This window comes from Mytilus galloprovincialis, chromosome 9 (assembly GCF_965363235.1).
Source record: "Mytilus galloprovincialis chromosome 9, xbMytGall1.hap1.1, whole genome shotgun sequence".
In the NCBI taxonomy this organism is placed as follows: Eukaryota; Metazoa; Mollusca; class Bivalvia; order Mytilida; family Mytilidae; genus Mytilus; species Mytilus galloprovincialis.
The window spans coordinates 55,340,823-55,362,969 of record NC_134846.1 but is presented as its reverse complement, the minus strand read 5'-3'; the positions used below and the strand labels follow the sequence as shown (position 1 = coordinate 55,362,969).

The following is a 22,147-nucleotide window of genomic DNA, read 5'->3' as shown; positions in this document are numbered from 1 at the left end:
AGAATATGAAACTTCGATACATGATTGTTCGTACTTGTATGAGTTAAAGGACATGTGGGGTACGCGATAATAAGATAAATCCCACGACACATCAATAAATAAGATTTTCTAAAATATTTTTTATGTTTGTCTTCGACCTCATGCCAGTAAAACAAAGCTAACAGACGCAAAGCAAATAAAAACACTTTTATCTTTGAATCAATGATTACATTTTCACATTTAGATTTTTTTCAGTGTAAATTTGTCTGGTCTATTCTAGTCAAAAGACGCTTTTGTTTTTGGAATGACTCAGACGAAGTCGTACAACTGCTTTTATGTAACTATACCTATATATATATATTTATTGTGGTTTTAATGTTTTATTGGTATTTTACTGGGAGATGTAAAATTTAACGAAAAACAATCGCCAGAAATAAATAACTAATGAAATGATTGGTTTCTGTATTGAAAGTTTCATACAGATTTCGTTACCGTCAAGAAACAGTTCCGTGGAGGAAAAGTGTTCAGAGTTCAATAATCAATTTGAAGCAAGCTTCTTTTCTTCCATATACCTGATGTGTTCATCTTTTTTTTTTGGCAAACGATTTTAACAAATAAGCTGAATACAAGTCGCAGAAGTGAACCAGCAAGTGTGTATATATAAAAATGAAGATGGGGTATGATTGCCAATGAGACAACTATCATCAAAAGACCAAAATGACACAGACATTAACAACTATAGGTCACCGTACGGCCTTCAACAATGAGCAAAACCAATACCGCATAGTGAGCTATAAAAGGCCCCGATAAGACAATGTAAAACAATTCAAACGAGAAAACTAACGGCCCTATTTATGTAAAAAAATGAACGAAAAACAAATATGTAACACATAAACAAACGACAACTACTGAATTACAGGCTCCTGACTTGGTACAGGCACATACACAAACAATGTGTATACATAGTTTTAAAACTGTAGCATAAGGGCAAACTTAAATGATTTTATGTATATATTATTTAAAGATTGGGGTGGGAAAGGTCGGCAAAAATATCTAATTGTAACCCATTTTGTTTTTGGTAAAGAATATTTCATTTCCTGGTATATGTTTGGCCTCAACATATCTGTTAAAACACAGACATATTGACCATTACACTTTCAGAGGTATGTGTGGTGGTGAAGGGGATACTTTCCGTCCCAACATAACAATTATTTACAAAAAAAAAAAAAAAAAATATCAAAGACATCAACTGTTTGTATTTTAGGGATATGGAATTTTCCCATTTCTTAACAGTGCTCAAGTATCAATCAGCCATCATAAAAAGAGGGCATAGATCCTTCTAGATTCTATGTCTGAAACAAGGCCAAAATTTTTAAATGCTAAATCATCATAGAGCCCGAGGACAGTTATGCTAAATACATTCTAAATTGATAGTCTGAAACAAGTCGGCAGATTTTAAATGCTGAATAATTATAGTGGAAATGATGTTAAAATAAGGAAAACATGTACAACCCTATTTAAGATTTTTGCTATTCTTTATCATACGAATGTAAGTCTGAAACAAGTCTCAAGATTTTAAATGCTGAATAATTATAGTGGAAATGATGTAAAATAATTAAAAAATATGCAGAGCTTTTAAGACTTTTGCTATACTTTATCATACCAAGTCAATGATGTAAGTCTGAAACAAGTCTCGAGATTTTAAATGCAGAATAATTATAGTGGAAGTGATGTAAAAAAAAAAAGAGAAATATATATTATAACTGTTAAAAAGATTTTTGCTATACTTTATCATACAAAGCCAATGATCATCGTACCAGGCTCAATTCTGAGTAATTAAAAAAAAAAAAGAACAGCTAATCTATCATATTGTGAATTATCTTCAAACGAAAGGTCATTTCCTTTAGATTTTCAAAGTTTATAAGTTTAGTTTTGATAAAGTGCACAACATGGGTTATTGATAGTTATAAGCTGTTCTATAACCTGAAGCAATATGTTCTTTGATGGATGAATTTGAATAACATTTGACAGATAGTAAAGAACAATAACTGAATAGTAAGCAGACAATTACTTGTCAAGTCGTTGTCCGAAATGGATCATTCTTCTAAAGGTGTCATTTTTCACCGACGTGAGGGTGTTAGGGTGATATTTCACTTATTATTTTTATGTATAGATTCTAATCAAGAGAAAACATCAATCACATATGACAGCGGTTCTACGAGAAATATATCTAAGGTTATGACATAATTAGTGTAAAATATGTGAAACGTCCTTTGAAAAAAAAATTATGGTAGCAATATATATATAAGGGTTATGTCCAAACAGATAAAGTTATAAATTGTAACCCATCGTTTATCGTGTGAGATACCTTTCAATGAAATGCTAGAGGCATATAATATAAAAATTGCATATGTACCTTAAAATTTTTACATGCACGTTTAACGGGATTTTAAAGTAAAAAAATCAATTATACAATACACATTTGGTAAAGTAGATATTGTTTTAAGGTAAACTGCTCGTGAACTTTTTGTTTTGAATTTTTCATCAGTTCCCAATCTTTAATTTTTTAAGATTTTTTGGCATGGCATAATTAATCTACCAAAGATTGCAGAAATTGAAAAATATTCAAAGGGTCAATACTGCACGGTTTTATAATCCTATTAACATAATTATGCAATTCAAAGTTTACAAATCGTGATCGCAGTTTCAAGTGATGGTTCACATCTCAATGTTTCCAAAGACATTGTAAAACAGAATTACAATTTATTTTGTGACTAATATGTTTGGATTTCATCAAACCGCATTGTTTTTGGTTAAGTCTTTTTTTATCTAAACAAATACATTTGTCGACTAGACGAATTTATTACATAGCTATTAAAATGATGTCTTATGTCGATTTATTAGATAATATTTTTGCTTTGCCATGTAATGATCGATATGTCAGCTTCTTGCTAGTCACAAAAAACTCGGACCTAATGTAATCTTTAATTGGTTTTCCTTGTAACCCTGATCATTCTAATATCCGACGCTCAACATTGATAGACGGACACGGCAATGTACTCCGAGCACCGGAAACCTCTACATATGTCGAATGATCATAATCGGTCTACTAACAAGTGCATTATAATGTTACATGCATGGAAAACATTAAAACTGCAATATAATTGTAAAACTATTTTTGATGAAAGAAATTATGGACATGAGTTAACATTGTGTACGACAAGGAATTCGTGGTTTGTGACATTGCTTACACATAATGAAGCACAACACTTTTATGACAAATTTAGTAGATCTATTAGTTATGCTGTCCGTTTTGGCCGAATGATCTTGTGCTTATATATAAAGATATATGTGTTTGACTATATTCGTCCGAATTAAAGAAAACATTTTCGTCAGTATTTATAATGATTGCGCACGGTTTGGTTATTGCTAACACATTTTTTTTTGTCTTTTCATTTTATAGAATCAAGGCGGTTATAGCAAAACAATATTCTTTATTTTTTCTTCAACATGGATTTGATTCATGTTAATTCTATAGTCTCCACATATATTAAAGGGTAATCATTCAAGCTACATATTTTAACTTATTCTCAAATTCATTAGACTCTGGACGATATAGGTTGTGACATATATCTCCTATTTGTGTTTGTTGTTGAAGACTACATATGTTTACATCTCGATGTTGGTTGTTTGTTTAGTTGTTGCCACATCGAATACATATTCATGTTACAATAGCAACGTTATGAAAGTCTAAATAGAACCCCAATGTAGAGCACTGTCCATAACGAATAAGGGAAGACAACAATCCAATTAACAGGAAGTTATTTAAAAGTGGTCTTATTAGAAAATAATTAATTACTGAACTAAAGCATAATCTATATAGTTAGCATAGCTTGACATAGAGGAGGCACTTCATCGACCTTTTGATATGCCAAAAGTAACGCACAAAGTTGCAGTCCCACAACAGCCGTGATTGACTTTGATAGAGAAATATGGTCACTTAGACTTCTAAACAGTATCCGACAATAAACTCTTTAAAAAGGGGTCGATGAAAAACCCAAATAAAAAAAGAAGTAAAAAATAATAAAAAAGTTACTGATCTACCAATACACGCAATTTATATGTGCGAACAAGCAAACGAAAGTTAGACGGACTTATCAATTATAATGATCATAATAAAACACCTGCAATATACAAATATAATCCTTTTAAGAGCTACAAATAAGCGAATCGATTTCCATAGATAATGAGCATCGAGATGATTTTACAACAGTCAAATGCCTTCACTCTTTCGTTAAAATCACGTTAAACCTGACAAGCGTCTGAGTCAAAGGCACGTAGGTTTATGAAATAAGAATATTTGGTATGCTAACCAATGTGACTACTCTCCACAAGAGACCAAATGATGTAGAAGTTATGTGTGTGCGTGTTAAATCCTTTTTTATAACCCTTTCTAATTTGTTTCCTCTTTTTTATGGGTTCTTTATCTTGTCCGTTTAACTTTAAAACAACTGTAGTTTATACGTGCTGGACTTTGACAAGGGTAACACATTTGAAAGATTAAAGAACGATTAATAATTAAATCGTAATTACAAACCATAAAACAGGACCCGTGTCTCGAGCGTCTGTGATATATCCCTATATTCGTGATAGGAGGTATGACAAGAGCCACAAGTTGACACGTGATAAGTAGTACATTTACTCAAGCTTTTCAAAATTATGTTAATTTTATTGATAAATGAGCAGGTTAATACAATCTGGAATCTTTAAGGCAGAAGAAGCACTTGTGATGGCACTGTGATGTCATAAACATGTTCAAACTAACGGTAAGAAAAAAACGCATCTATGCTACAAGACTTTATAATTTTGTATGCCAGATGCACATTTCGTCCTCAAAAGAATCATAAGTGACGTTCAGTTCCAAAAAGTTTAAAGGCACATATAGAGTACGAAGTTAAATAACAATGACGACAAAATATTTCAAAAGGTTTTGCCAAATACAGCTTAGGTAATCTATTCCTGGTTGAAAAAATTCTTAGTATTTCCAATTATTGAGATTATTGATATTGGAGACGTCTCTGAAAAAAGAGCAAATCGAATAAAAGAATCAACAACAAACTAAGACCAATATGCAAACGATCCATAATGATTAATCTTATGAAGGCTATCGTGGTTGATGTAAGATTATTATTTGGAGGATGGAATTATAGTTTGATTTTTGTATGTTTTTAGAAACATTTTTCAGATTTACCTTTTTTTCCGCATGACACTTCACATTAATAGAACAACTACCACTCATATTCATTTACAATACATATTTTACAGTAAATACAGAAAGCCTTGTACACTTTCACACTTTCTGCAATGTTTTAAAAGCAAACTTTCTTAAATAATTTCCTCTTGTCTATGGGAAAACGATCAAGAACATGTGCATTGTCGTATTTTGATTCTCTGCGAATAGCAATCATCTTTACTTATTATTTTGTAAATGGTGAACGAGGCTGAAAAATTGATGTTATGTTATTTATTGATCTTATGTATGCTACGTTCATAGAATAAGATTCATATGTTTCAAATTAAATAAAGGCAACAGTAGTATACCGCTGTTCAATAGTCATAAATAAAGACAAAAGTGATATACCGCTGTTCGAAATTCATAAATCCGGGTTACAAACATAAACTCAGGGAAACACATCAAATATAAGAGAACTACGACACAACAGAAACACAACACTAAAATGTAACACACACAGAGACGAACTATAATAATGATCTACTAATCGAAGACTAGTCTGGGTCACAAACCACAACCAGGGGAAACATATCAACTATAAGAGGAATACAACAGAACAACAGAAACACTGAGCTGTAAGAGGAATACAACAGAACAACAGAAACACTGAGCTGTAAGAGGAATACAACAGAACAACAGAAACACTGAGTTGCTACAATAACAAACTCTAAAATTAACATAGTGGACATTCGTAGGGATAATGACTGGATTTGTACACTTAAAGTCATAGGACCAGTTTATATGTAAGTGTCAACTGAAAGATCGAGAGAGCGACTATGAAAATATACCACACATCAAAGATTTGAATGTATTGTAGGTGAATATATAGTTTAATTAACAAGATGTCAATCATACATGTGACTACCTGCTTAGTATGTACAAATATGCCTCTCTATGGCCCGTTAATTAATTTGCTTATATGTTTTCTTTTAACGGATTTACCAATGGTAAGTGAATATATAATATTGAATATGCATGTACATGTATGAGGATATGATATGTTAAGTACATTCAATTTGTTAACTTGCACTTATTATGAGAGAACTGTTAGGAAGATTAATTGCATCTTATGCGAGGCTATCTTCTTCAAACAAAGATTATTATTATAATCATTATTATTAAAACAAATTGTTATTATTATTATTAATGATAATTTAACATGAAATGCACACTGTTATCTTATTCAAATCTAAATCGTGTTCTTCGATCAGAATTATGGCTCCCTTTCATTAAACAAAAAGACACGAAAACCAACACAAAACACACCATAATCAAAACTATCTCACTTGGATTAGGAAACCCATAATCAGAGGATCCAGGGTTCCAAGGAAATGGGGTATTATTGTGTCAAAAACAAATTTTCAGCGTACCAAACCGAAACAAATGTTGACTGTTGCTTAGTGAACAAATTATATTTTTTCTGCTAATCGAAGGGGATTGGGTGCATGCCCCCTTAATCTGCCACTGATCACATCAAAAGAAGTGTATGAACACCACACAATTATAATTTGCATGGATGCCTTTATGTTAAAAGAGGTAACTATCTGGAACTTATACTCTATTTTTTTACCAATCTATTTACTCTCACTCTAATAAGATAATTCCAAATGGAATGATATGTTGAGTTGTTTATTTCAATCTGACACTAGTGAATCATCAATTGAATCAGTCAATTCGAAGATTATGCATCTTTAATTGAACAGTAGTTATAGAAGCTTTTGCTCTCCATGTAGCAATGTAGGTACATTTATCTTTATATGTTAAGGGGCATAGAATGATAATACATGTACTATATTCAACACTGCCATGAACAGGTTCACTATTTTATAAGTAAACACTTTAAGAAAGATGCCTTTTTTTTGGGGTCTGCTTTAAGGATAGATTTTCTTTTTTTCTCCAATGTCTTTGTTAAATTATGTTGACCATCTTTAAAAGCTAACTTTTTGTTTTTACATGAATTACTATTTTCAACAATTTGTTGTTCTAGATATTAATTTTCAATATGCATTGAGAAAGATTACAAATGTTTGTTGTTGTCCATTCGTTTGATGTGTTATGTCATTTGATTTTGCCATGTTATTAGGAACTTTCCGATCGAATTTTCCTCGGAGTTCAGTATATTTGTGATTTTACTTTTTTTGACAGTTGCAATATCAGAATATTTATGTTCAAACCCTTCTAAAACATTAAATGGTTATTCTCCAAGAAATTTTCTTCTTGCACGTCTTGTGTCAACCTTTAAATGTTATGTTCGAATTAAAGCCAATACGTTCGTATTAAAAGAAAAGGTCAAATAGGTGAAAATTTGATTGATTAGTACTGTTGAATAGATACATATAGAGCATATTTTACTCTGTTACTTCTCCGAAAATATAATATTGGATTATCAATTAGATTTTATTAAACTTTTAATCATCAGAAGAAGGGAGTTTAGAAAATGAGAATATATGCAAAGTCTTAATAATATAATTTGCCTGTGTCTAAAAATAGTTATCAAAGGTACCAGGATTATAAAAAGATATAAAATCCAGACTTTTCAGATATTTGCATAAAAATAGTCTTATTCTAAGAATATTTTAGCTCAATTATCATAGAACACAAGCGTCGTCGCCCAAAATTTATTTCACCATTGAATAGATAAACGCAAAATATATTTACTGTTGAAATACATCATTTTGAGGCGACAGTTGTGCTCTATATTATTTCTAATCATGTACATGTCAAATAGTGAAGTTTGCTTCTAGATAAGAAGTTAACTTGTAAGTTCTTCCTTTATAAACTGTTCATATCTGCGATTGCATCAACATTTCATTTGTTAATTGAATCTCAAGCTTATATGGGAAATCACCGATTATACCAGTTTATGTTACTATTATTAATGATAATTACTTTTTTATGTACCATCATATTCACCACCAGGATATGATTTCAAAAGGTCAATGACATTTTTTAGGTAACATGTAAACACATATAACAATGACGTTTAACATGTAAATATTATATTTTTATACATCATAACATTAAACCTATTGTGTCATCTGACAATAGCACTCTAATGTATATCTATCAAACAGTGCACACAGTTTGGTTTGCCAAAATTTAAAAAAAAAAAAAAAAAAAAAATGATGAGATGTAGTTCGAATTTGTTTAGGATATTTTACAGCCTATTTTGAAAAAAAAATCTTCAGATATACAAGACGATTATAGATATTTAAAAACTTTTTATGAAGAAGAAAAATCAACCGTGTACTAAACACAAGGATGATAATTCAATTATTTACTAAATGAAATTTAAAATCAACAGAGGCGGATTTAGGGGGAGGCCCAGGGACCGGCCTCCCTTTTCCCTGGAAAAATTTGGTTGATTATATAGGAAATCGCTGAAACATGACTGGATCGGGCCCCCTCTTTGGCAATCAGTGCACCTCCACTTATAAAAATTTCTGAATCCGCATCTGATCAATGCCCATTTTCCATTTTTTTTTCTGAATTGTTTGATGCTCTATAATATTTACATGACGTATATTTGACCATAAAACCTTTGAACTTGAATATTCATTCTGAAGGACGTTCCCGTAAAAACGTCTGTATATCGACCATATAAGTTTATATAAACAAGAAAACATATACATTGTATCGGCGGTATTAAGAATGATTAAACTGTATATCTTCTTTTGATTTCAAATTTTCCATTGATTCAATTCATGTTGCCAATTCTTTAGTTTTCTTTCTAAACTCAGCTGGACAAATTGTCATTTTTTCTTTTGATCATCATGTTCTCTGTCTTGTCTTTCATTGACTTACATTTGGCCCATCTTGGTATTTTAAAACTTTTTAGTTCTAGCTATTCATTTTTCTTCTCACATATTTGACCCATTTACATGACGATATGACAAGTATGTCATAAACCTGAGACAAATAACTGACCTTAGGTAATATAATTACCGGTAACCACGTAATCGAAAATATTTACATATCTAATGTATTTAAAAAAAAAAACAAAAATAGAAATATATTTTGTTTATTGCTATCAGATCGATGAGAGCACTTCATTTTGTCCCTGATTAATAATTGAGTAATTGCATTTATAAACGTTAAAAATGTCATAATATTTACATATAGTTGACAAAATATGCACCACATAGCTGTATATGAATATATATTTATATATGTACGTATTTAAAGGATAAAAGTAAGAACATTTTATAAAATGTTACTCACCGATTATTTTGGGTGATATACAGGGTTGTCGTGTTCCTCTAAAACTATTCCCTTAAAGAAGTTTACTATGCAATAATCTCACGGTCTATGGATTAAAGAAGGAAGAGGCGGAGCTACCATCACTTTGTCGGTGATCTATCAAAATCTGTCACAGGTTTTTCATTCATGAATGAGTTCTTATGAGATTGAGTACAAATCTGTAATATATCGGATAATGTTAAGATGAGGAGAAACAACATTATCTAAATGTTAAGAAATGTTCAAAGTGATCTGTGACTTGGTAGACTACAAAACATGAAATCAAAAAGTCCAACATAATGTTTTTTATCAAATTATGGTTTTGCAAGGACATGTAAATTTCATTACGTTTTTTGTTTTTAAAACACTAGTATTTTATTGTGACAGAACACAATCATTAAATACACATAATGTCAATGCAAAAATCAAAGGTCAATATATTAAATGTGTCGTTGGTCAACATTTCATATTTTACATATTTTATTTTTCATTTAACTAGTAAAAATAAGACACATTAGTAATTTATATAAGTATACAAATCGTTCAGAGAGAACAAGATGATGATGATGATGGTGATGCGAAAGGTGATGAAGATGATGACGGAAGAAGATGTCAACTACAAGATGATACAAACAATGATGCAGAGGAGGAATATGATGGATGACGAAAACGACAATGATGAGGAGGACAAGATGATACAAATGATGATGAGAGAGGAGGAGGGTGACGACGACGAAGACGACATCTTCAAGGAAGGCAAGATTATTCTAATGATAATGCGAAGGAGGAAGATGACGACAAAGAAGACGCCAAATACAGGATGATACAAATAATGATGCAGAGGAGGAAAATAATGACGAAGAAGACGCAAACTACGAAGGGGACAAGACTAATAATGTAGTTAAGGAAGAGGGAAGTGATGATGATAGAACGACAACGATGAGGAGGAGGAGATGATACAAATGATGATGAAGAAGGAGGAGATTGCTGTCTACGAAGATGTCAACAACAAGGAGAACAAGTTGATGATGATAGTGATGGTGCAGAGCAGGCTGACGACAACAACGACGATGCGGAGTACTACAAGATGGAGATAATGAAGATGAACATTTTTTGTGGATAATAAGAGCTGCTTATAATTAAAGTTTCATAAATGTCTATTAAATAATCATGACTTTTTTTATAGCAATTGTATATGAAAAAGAAAAAGAATGCTTAAAAATCTGCTGAATCATCTTATAACTTTTTTTATCAAGCATATTGTCATAACATTTTATCAAGATTCTGGTTGAAGATAAATAATGATAAAAAAACGAAACCGTCTTTGCCTGTGCATAAATCTTTAACTTGTAACGTTCAAAGCACATTATAATGACATCAACAACTGCAGTATTTAAAACAATATAAAAAATCAAAATGCAAGCCAGCTATGATCAATAAAATTTATATATGTAAACCACCTGTGCTCCCATATAATTGTAAATTCACATCAAGGTGATGATAGCATACACAATTATACGAAGGACGTAACTTGGTTAACGTCGTTCCATATATATATATGTATATGAGATAATATGGACTGTCTAAATACTAAAAATGTTTCCCCTTCAAAACTCTTCAACTTCAAAAAGTGTATAATCTTTAAACGAAGGTGATATATTTTGTTAGACCTCAGTTAAACTACAATTAAAACTTTGTTGTAATCATAATAAAAGAGTATGCATTTTGAAGTAAATTAAACTCCTACAAAAAAAACCCATTTCAAGTTATCAAATAGATTAGAATTTAGGAATTTACATTCCGACATTTACGTCCTTATTTGAACCATGCATATTTCGCCTCTCGTGTTACTCATATAATTAATTTTCTATAAGTTTGGCTTAAGGCGTACACGAAGGATCGTTTATTGCAGATCGAACAAGTGTGATTCTCGCCAAAGATAGTAACATACGTTTCTAGTATACCTAGGTATTTTGGTTGATATTTCATGCCTCAGTGTGTTTTGTGAATTTGACCTACTAGTAATTCTTATAACCTACCACTGGGTCAACGCCACTGGTAGTTGTCTGTTTCGTCAATTCATCAGTAAAGGCACAGTCTTTGACATGTTTTCAAAGATATTGTGACATAAATGGTCAATTAACAAAATTATGAAGTTATTTTTCACTGTTAGTGCTATAGTAAGGACATAATTGAATGGAAACAACCCCGCTTCAACGGCGTTGGTGTCGAACTCTGTCAATATGAAAGAAAGAAGATGTAAATGATTGCCAACAGGACAACTTTCCACCAAAGTTCAAATGAAATGTTACAAATTTTGTTGCATTGCCTCTTAATATTAGACTGTCCCACAAGCATATCAAATGTTCTTCTCCTGAGTTTAACAGCGTGTTTTCAGGGTTGTATTGGTTGCCTCCACACTATTCAGTATGTGCAATTCCTTTCTTTCAATTAAACCAAAGCCGGTGTAGCAAACAAGGAACATTGCTCTTATTTTATGTTACTTTATTGGCTAATTTATTTTCCAAGTTTTCAAGCAAAAAATTATTCTTAACTGTTTGCTATTCTGCTTTGTTGTGTTTTGTTTCATTTTTATTAATTGCTTTGTTTATTTGTTTTCATTAGTGTCATTGTTCATTTACTCCGAGTAAAAAAAATGAAGAAAGAGAAAAACAGGATACATTACGCGAAGTTTTATCGTCTGAATAAATGGCGATAGTGGATACGGTAATAAATGCGCAAAACAAATAATGGCAAAATAAACAAGAAAACGTTTAGAGTTATTTAACAATAACACAAATTTTCAAGCTAATAATTTTTTTTAAAATTACAATCACGCAAAAGTTAAAAAAAGAGGGACTAAAGATACCTAAACTCATAAATCTAAAACAAACTGACAACGCTATGGCTAAAAATGAAAAAGACAAACAAACAACAGCATCCGTCGTGTTGCTTATGTGATAACAAATCCGGTAAATAGTCTAATTCGGTAGGTCACATTCATGAAAGGGAAGGGGATTGTAGATACGACGTGGAAACATATCCGATATCATTTGGGAAACGGTTATTCCATATTGGTCAACCAACTCGTGATGGCGTCCGTAAAATTTACGAAGGGATGATTTCAACTTCACTATTTTGAACTCTTGGTTTAATAGCTTCCTTGTGAGCAGCAACCCTCTCAAGAAAATCATGATAGGAAATGCAAGCACGGGAATATCGTATCAATTGGGAGATATATATCCCGTATGCAGGTGCTGCTGGAATGTTGCTACTTAGAAATGGAAAGTTCACAATTGGAAAGCTGAAATCATCTCTTTTCTCGTAAAATTTTGTTTTCAACCGACCCTCATTGTCAATTACTAGATGTAAGTCAAGATATGAGACCGATTTAACTGTATCTGTAGTATCCTTTACCTCTAGCTCGATGGGATAGATGCGTTCCACATAGTCACCAAATTTTGAATTATTTACTGAAAGAACATCATCTATATAGCGGAAAGTAGGAGTTAAAGGATATTGCTAACTTCTTATTTTTATTCCTAAGAAGTTCCTGCATGAAGTCAGCCTCATAAAAATAAAGAAACAAGTCGGCAAGTAGAGGGGCACAGTTTGTTCCCATTGGAATGCCGGCAGTCTGTTGAAAAACACGTCCTCCGATCGTAACAAATATGTTGTCAATCAAGAAATCAAGCATCTTGATAATATCAGTTTCAGAGAATTGTTTGTTTGAATCAGAGTGGTCCTTTACAAAGTAGGATTTATCCCTCCCTAAGACAAGATACTTGTATCTACGTTGTCCATTCTTTTTTATGAAGCAAAGCAATACCAACTCTTTCAATTTGTCTCTTAGTTTGGAATGTGGAATACTTGTGTAAAGAGTAGAAAAGTCAAATGTTTTAATACTTTTACAAGATGAAATAGAGTTAGATTGTATGTACTCTCAAAGATCTTTGGAATTTTTAAGTATCCACATCTGATTCACGCCCCCTATAGAATAGGTAGTTTCATAATAACTTTGAAGCCTGTCTTTGATTGCTAATAAAACAGATGTTAATAATTTAGAAAGAGGTTTCGTGGAGCACTTGGAAGACCCAGCAATATACCGTTGTTTGTAAGGACACTCATGTAGTTTAGGTATGCAATACAGTGATGGAAGATCCAGTTCTTCATCTTTAGTTGAAATTCCAAAGGAACACAGAACAGACCTATGATTATCAAGGATTTCCTCTTTGGTAAGTGTCGTGAGGGTATATGTTGAGTTTCCAAGTGAATTGTCAATACCTAATTCGTTTATCAAGCAGTTAATGTAATGAGTTTTACACACAAAAACGATGTTGTTTGGGGCTTTATCTGCGGGGACAACAACATAATTGTCATGGAGGTAGGTTAGGTGTTTTGCAGCATTTGGGTCTTTAAAGATTGCCGTAGCATGGGCATTGATAGACCTATTCAGTTTCTTAATTCTGATTTGTATCAACGACCTCATTGCCTTAATCCATTCGGAAAGAGTGTCTACGTCTTCCTTCTCGCGCTTAGCCCATTGCCTGGCATAATCCTCAATTGAATCCATCAAAATTTTAAAATTGTATTTCCAATTGATGGATTTAGGCTCACGATATTTCGGACCTTTCGATAACACATTTCGTAGAGAAGTATGTGAATTGGGAACTAGCACAAGTGCAATCAGGAGGTTTAGACTTGAAGTCTTCAATATCGAGATCCTGCAAAACGTGTTTGTAATTGAAAATTTTAGTTGCAATAGGTTTGGCATAGGTATAAGAAATGATTGGTACAGACTGGTCTTTGAAATATGGAGGTATTTTCGATTGAACTAATTTATGATGAAGGATATTACCTAAATTGACGCCATCGATACCTTTGTCGGCAAAGGAAAGATTAAGGAAATATCTTTTCTCTTTTTCATCTTTGCCAATGCAGACTGGCTTGAAAAGTCTGTGACTTGCAATATCCGAAATTATAGCTGTAATTTTGTTTTGGTTTGAATGAGGGTTTGTAACAGTGGATTCCAAACATAAATTGAACAGAAAATGAAGTTTTGAAAGGGGTAATGAATAAAGTTTCGTGCGAATGTGATGAATACCTAACGGCTTTTGTATAAATGGCAGCAAGTCATTAATAGATACATCATGCAGAGAAGGTGATGTATAATGACGATGACCATAACTGCGTCTATGTCGAGGAGTCGAGTAGAAAATATTCATCACATTCACCGAGTTACACGAAGGCTACATTTTCAGCGGAATGTATCAGACAACAAAGCACCGACAGAGAGTGACAGAGATTCAGAGATGAGGAAAGAAGATTGGCAGTCAAATGATTATGACAGCAGAAAAGCAGAATACAACCATCTGTTAATACGAATAATTTCTTTTGGAAAGTGACCTTAGGCTGAATGGAGACTAGGAAAGACCAGTGACGATGGAGACACAGATGACAGCCAGAAACAGAATTTCATTGGCTATCCTAAGTATGGTTTCCGTGAAGGAACACCAAAGACAGCTACTACACAGAATGAAGAAATATAAAATTAAACAGCTATGGACCGAACTCGAAGACTTTAACACGCAGTACAAGAGAATAGTTATCCAAGGTACCGGGATTATAATTTATTCACCAGACGCGCACTTCGTCTACATAAGACTCATCAGTGACGTTCACATAAAAAAAGTTATGAAGCCAAACAAGTACAAAGTTGAAGAGCATTTAGGACCCAAAATTCCTAAAAGTTGTGCCAAATACGGCTAAGGTAATCTACTCCTGGAATAAAAAAAATATCCTTAAGTTTTCGAAAAATTCAAAGTTTTGTAAGAGGAAATTTATAAAAATTACCATATAATTGATATTCATGTCAACACGAAAGTGCTGACTACTGGGCTGGTGATACCCTCGGGGACGAAACGTACACCTGCAATGGCATCGACCCAGTGGTGTAAATAGTTATCAAAGGTACCAGGATTATAATTTAATACACCAGACGCCCGTTTCGACTACATGAGACTCATCAGTGACGCTAAAATAAAAAAAGTTATAGCAATGAGGTTCAGCATCTAGGAATTATCTGACTAACAGACAGTAATAGTGATGAGTTGAGAAGAACTAGAAAATAGAGAGCCGTGGTGTAGTGATTAGTGGATCGGACTACTAACACAGGGGCTCCTGGTTCGATTCCCGTTCCAGGGAAAAAATTACAAGGACGATAAATGGCTGACCTGTGTTAATAGAGAGAGCCATATATCTTGCACGTAAAAGACACCCTTGTAGGTTTCAAAAACGAGTAAGCCAATGTCGTTACAAGGCAGCACTTGCACCTGCAAAGTGAAAAGGGATTAATATAAGTTGCAATAAGTTGTTTCCTAATCCACTAGAAATAAATATGTTTAAAACAGACAAGAACTAGAAGGACAGAACAACTCAAGAATAGTTCTAAGAGGAAAGCGAATAAAATAGCGAATTTCAGCAAGAATCCATATTAATGTAACGACACAAAACACTGTTGGGTGGATGAATTACAGGACAACTTCATTGTATTAAGGAAGAAGTAGAAAACACACTTTGACAAAGTGTGAGAGGTACTTTTGGAATATTGTTTAAGAGTTGAAGAAGAACAACAACCTACAATAGACTTTGAAACGAAGGAACAGACATGGAAAGAAGTTAGTGAGGTTGTAAAAAAGGCAAGAACATACAAACTCTACAGAAGGGTGATTTGTACCAAAGGAAAAAAAAAAGATACACAGTTTATAACAATTTAACTGATGAGCGTAGAGAGGACTATCTACTTCTCTGTATTGTCAAACAGGATGACAAAGTATATGATAGAGAATGGTAACATCGATACGTCTATGAAGAAATGAGGCATCGCAGATTTTTCATGGTGTGTTGAACATACTACTGTTCTAAGGCAAATAAACGTGAGGTAAAGACTAAAGATAAGAATTTTGCAGTTGCATGATTAGCCCTGGCAAATGCATGTCGATCAGAACCACACAAATTGATAGGGATGGCAATGGATCTATACCACATTCCAGATCACACCAAGAAGTTAGTTCAACATTATTTTGGTGGAATATAGGTACGATTTGCTGTACATAATAAGATAACAGCATGACAGAAGCTAAAGATATGAATAGTAACGTATTGTACCCTCTCACCAATACTCCTCATTATGAGAATGAATATCAACATGAAGGCTGATGAAGGCAGATAAACATGGTTGTAAGCGCTGAAATCCTTCTTATCCAGTCCCCTCACATAGGAAATCAATTTGATCAGTACCTTTTGCAATCAAATGCTTTTCCCTCATAAAGACTGACCAAAATGTCCTTTTATAATTAGATATGTTCACGGGCGACTTGATTTTACCAACTCATAACAAATTTACCAAATATATTTAGTGACTGTAATGTTTAAATGTCACTTTCGGATTACTATTTGATTAATTCTATTTAAAATCTAGAAAAGGATAGCGGAAATATAATAATTTTGAACAATACATTTATTACTTCCGATGTTCATACTGAATACAACACTAAGCTATGAAAATTTATATTTTTTTATATTATTGCATACTTTAATAGTTAAAAAAAATGTTGATAATTTTAATATCGGTCTGTATTAGCGAAAGCCTGTGGTTACAAAAAGCTCTGGTTATTTGAGTTCCTTTGTTAGGGGAGTAAATATAGATATATTATTACAAAGTGATAAGTAGGAATTAAACTGTGCACCATCATTTAGTATCAATGGATCTGGATTATCAAAGTAAAAGCTTACCAATGTAGCATTGCGACTGAGTTGATAGGCAGTTTGGAGATTTCTTATCCATAAAAGTTCACAGTTTCCTTGAATTATTTTTTTTTGCTTGTCCAATCTTCTTTTGAATAATTACCAAATATCATTTTATATAAGTTCATACCACTACGTCTTTTCGTTATCCGGAGTCATTATAAAGCGTGATTTATCTAAAACAACACTATCCTTGATACATTTTATGGAAATTCACATTGGAACTCTTGTATGAAAATCAAAGTTATGAATTTTCTTGATAAAACAAGGGATTTATATAATAAATTATACGAACTACGCTTATTATCTGACAATAATGAGGTTTCGGATATCGTTTTTAGTAATGAATTTGTGGAAGACCATATTCTGATTAGTTAGAATGCTTACAAAATGTGAATGGGGTGAATTCACAACAAGGTATGACAATTGCATATAATTTATAGACATTAATTGCACACCTGCAAGTATAAATTACTTTAATTCATGCGATACAAGCGCATTCAGTTTAAAATTTTCAACGCATATGAATAAATCAAAAATTATACAAATCAATTAGTGTTCACAAAGCAATTCTTTGTGTGCATGTATCAAATAACAAATGTACGTTCTTCTTAAAAGTATTTTCAAAATGTCTGCAATAAAAAAAATGAATTGACACATTGCCTTCTATAGAACATATAAATCATTATGCTTAATGTTCTTACCTTGGGAAACGTGTAACACGTTAAACTTTCCACCCAAAAAAAAAACTAAGAAACATCTTATTTACATGTTTTACATTATTTTAATGTTGTGTTAAGTCAGCATTGTAAGACATATCCTTTGAACGGATATATTTTTCAATTGTGTATGAACAAAATTTCATTGTGGTTATGTTATAACAAAACAATTGTACGGTTGTTGTTAAATTATTGTGTCCTGTATACATTTTAAAAGGAATAACTATCAAGTTTCTTTTTATTCGTTTGAAACAATACTAGATAGATGCAGATATGTGGTTTGTATAGCTGTACCTGTAGACATCTTTGATATATATAAAACTAATTTATGTACAAAATAATGAACGAAAAACAAATACTAGTATCCAACACAGCAACGAACGATCGCGACAACCAATTAATTACAGGCTCCTGACTTGGGACAATCACTTACGAATGTGGCGGGGTTAAACATGTTAGTGGGATTCTTACCCTTCCCTAACCTTGGACAGTGGTCATGATTGTGTAACAGTTCAACATAAGAACAAGCTATTAAAATCAATTGATAAAAGCTGACTCATCAGATGGATACAAATTGAAATTTAAATTGACTGAAAGTCTAAAATCTAATATTGTAATTAGATCTGTGAATATTGTCTTTTGCTAGCATTGACTCCTGTCGATACTTAACAATATGGCATTGCAAAGACATTTCTTAGATAGTAAATGCGTTTAATACTTAAGGTGATGAGTAGAACTCTTTTCTTTTTGCATTTCACTGACAGTTTATTATTATGCTGCTATACAACTGTCCCATGTTATAGGAAAGTTTGAGGGCTCACAACTTAGTTTAACCCCGCAATATTCTTTATGACCCATGCCAAGCCAGAACCCTGTGATGCAGTGGTAATTGTCTGCCAGGAATATTGATTTGATTAATGTATTTACCTAAAAGCATGTCAATAATTTTCCATATGAAATTGTTCACATTTTGATATAGAGCGTCTTGAATAGCTTATATAAGGTATGGGTTATACAGATGTTGAAGGCCATACAGTGACCTCTAATTTTTTACATCCTTGTCCTTTGGGCTATGATGGATAGTTATCTAATTGGCAATTATACAAAATCTTTTTAGTTTAAAAAAATGGTTGTTGTTTTTATTTCTTCAATGAGGAAGCCATTGTTTGTCATTGGTTGATATCTGTCATATGTGTTTTTGTGAACTGATTTGCATAAATCAGGCCGTTCGTTACTCCTTTGAATTGTTCTACATTTTTAAATCTTACTTTACGATATGACCTTGCTCTCGGTTGAAGAAAGTGCGGTAATCTATATTTGCAATCATACGTCATTAAGAAGACTGTAAAAGTATAAAAACCACACGTAGCATTTATTAATTCTAAAGGAACAAAATGGTATAGATATGGCTTTATACATCTATGACTGAATTAAAAAATAACTTTACAGAACCGCCCCCCCCCCCACCCCAAATGGTGCAGTCTAAAAAAACTGTTGATTTCTTTTGAGTGAAAGTTTAGATATTTTCCAGAATATACTTACAATTGATGATTTATAACCTCAATCATGCCAAAATTCAATTGTAAGATCTAAAAAGTAATAAAGGTATTGTTTTCTGTGCATACATCGAATGCATATCAAATGACATTTTGTAAAATAAATAACATAACTTCCGAAAAGAAGGTAGACCAGAGCAACGTTCCGATTCAGGAATAAATTACTTGAAACGGGTAAAACAGATTCATTAAAATGGCAATCAAAACAAAAGAAGTTCACTTGTTACGATAAAGAGGGACGAAAGATACCAAAGGAACAGTCAAACTCATAAATCTAAAATAAACTGACAACGCCATGGCTAAAAATTAAAAAGACAAACAGACAAACAATAGTACACATGACACAACATAGAAAACTAAAGAACAAACAACAAGAACCCCACCAAAAACTAGGGGTGATCTCAGGTGCTCCGGAAGGGTAAGCAGATCCTGATCCACATGTGGCACCCGTCGTGTTGCTTATGTGATAACAAATCCGGTAAATAGTCTAATTCGGTAGGTCGCGTTCATGAAAGGGAAGGGGATTGTAGTTACGACGTGAGGAACATATCCGATATCATTTGTGAAACGGCTATTCCATAACGGTCAACCAACTCGTGATGGCGTCCGTAAAATTTACCAAGGAATGATTTCAACTTCACCATCTGGTACCAGGATTATACTTTAGTACACCAGACGCGCGTTTCGTCTACATAAGACTCATCAGTGACGCTCATATCAAAATATCTATTTGAAAATGGCCTTTGTGCAATATAAAAAGAATAGTTTTGTAGATTTAGTATAACGTAATCATGGTAATCGTTTTTGAAAACGTGTCGTCGTGGTATATACAAAATTAATTCAACACGGAGAATTTGACAAACATTACCAGAAAAAAGTTGTATACCAATTGTGTAACGTATCTCTATATTTAGTTGATGGTATTTATTTCATCTCTTAGTATCGACCTACAGAAAATAAATCTTTCTACGATTGTAGATATTGTATTCTGCATTGAATTTAATTTTGAAAGTGATGGATTTAGTGTAAAGCACCCATAGATCATCTTTTGATATTCATATTTTTGCCTTTCAAAAAAAACATAATAGATGACGTGACAAATTAGTCTCGTTAAACTTAACCTGTAGAAAAAAAATGGTATGTGTGACAGTGACTGAACATTTCGAGAGAAAAAAAACTATAAAATCCTTGATCATTCTTATATTTGTCGCATAAAATTTAACTATGCTGCATATTCCGATTTATTTAAACGACTTTTTTCTAAAAGTACAGCACTATCATTCATAAATTAATACAACTAAGATCAACATTTCTCATTGATATTTTGTTTTAACTTTTTTGCCTTGTCTGTGTTGCATAAGCAGACGTGAATCCCAACCTTTTGAGAGTAGTTTTTTTCAGTACGTGTTCGGTGTACTGATTTTCCTTGCAATAACGTTAAACTGAACTCAATACAAGAGAGAAATACTTCGAAATGAAAAAATAAGTTTTCTAGAGACATTTATAGTATATATGTCTCTAGATTTGCATATAAATCAGACATTCTCACCATTACTTCCAGAGATAGACGTTACACAAATAAAAGAATATGTTTACTTCCCCGAATATGTGAAAAACAAATACAATTGATAGATGCCATTGCTAGGACGATACCTGCGTAGTTCATTACCCCTTATTAACAGTGATGGTTAACTTCAGAAAAAAGGCTTACAATCGAAATTTACCATTATAAAAATAAAAATAGAAATATAAATGACCAACTATAAAAAAAGAAGATGTGGTATGATTGCCAATGAGACAACTGTCCACAAGAGACCAAAATGACACAGACATTAACAACTATAGGTCACCGTACGGCCTTCAACAATGAGCAAAGCCAATACCGCATAGTCAGCTATAAAAGGCCCCGATATGACAATGTAAAACTATTCAAACGAGAAAACTAACGGCCTTATTTATATAAAAAAATGAACGAAATAAAAATATGTAACACATAAACAAACGACAACCACTGAATTGCAGGCTCCTGACTTGGGACAGGCACATACATAAATAATGTGGAGGGGTTAAACATGTTAGCGGGATCCCAACCCTCTCCCTAACCTGGGACAGTGGTATAACAGTACAACATAAGAACGAACTATAAAAATCAGTTGAAAAAGACTTAACTCATCAGATGGACAAACATACAATTGGACGTGACCGGGTACTTGTACATCCCGATAACACAAAGACACTAGGAACAGATCTGAGAGTACTCGCAGAGTAACTAGTCTTTTTACTTGCATTTTTATTTTGTACAGTGAGTCGCATTGTTACTTTATTCTTGGACATATTATTTTGTATGCTATCGTCAGCTTTGTTATAACACTGTTTTGATACCAACATATAAATGACCTTAGCTATTAATATTGTTAAGAACTATATGGTTTTCAATCCTCTCATTAATATATAGAGAATAATACATGTCAAAATCCGTATCATATGCCGTATCATCCCGAGTTACCAATATCAGCCAGAGAGCCTTTAGGCATGTTTTATACGCTTTATCATAT

At 32.6% G+C, this 22,147-nt stretch overlaps 1 protein-coding gene across 2 annotated transcripts in view; it reads right to left on the bottom strand.

Moving 5' to 3' along the window:
• LOC143045341 (uncharacterized) overlaps positions 1 to 18,113 on the bottom strand; it is a 41,848-nt gene extending 23,735 nt beyond the window's left edge. Inside the window, exons 1-2 of one of the 2 annotated variants that reach the window (XM_076217784.1) lie at positions 18,022 to 18,113; positions 9,494 to 9,690 (exon numbers count right to left, since the gene is read on the bottom strand). The gene's annotated coding sequence lies outside the window, so the exon portion shown is untranslated. The remainder of the gene's footprint in view (positions 1 to 9,493; positions 9,691 to 18,021) is intronic. The other variant, XM_076217781.1, reaches the window with a different exon arrangement.
• Positions 18,114 to 22,147: the final 4,034 nt, after the last annotated feature.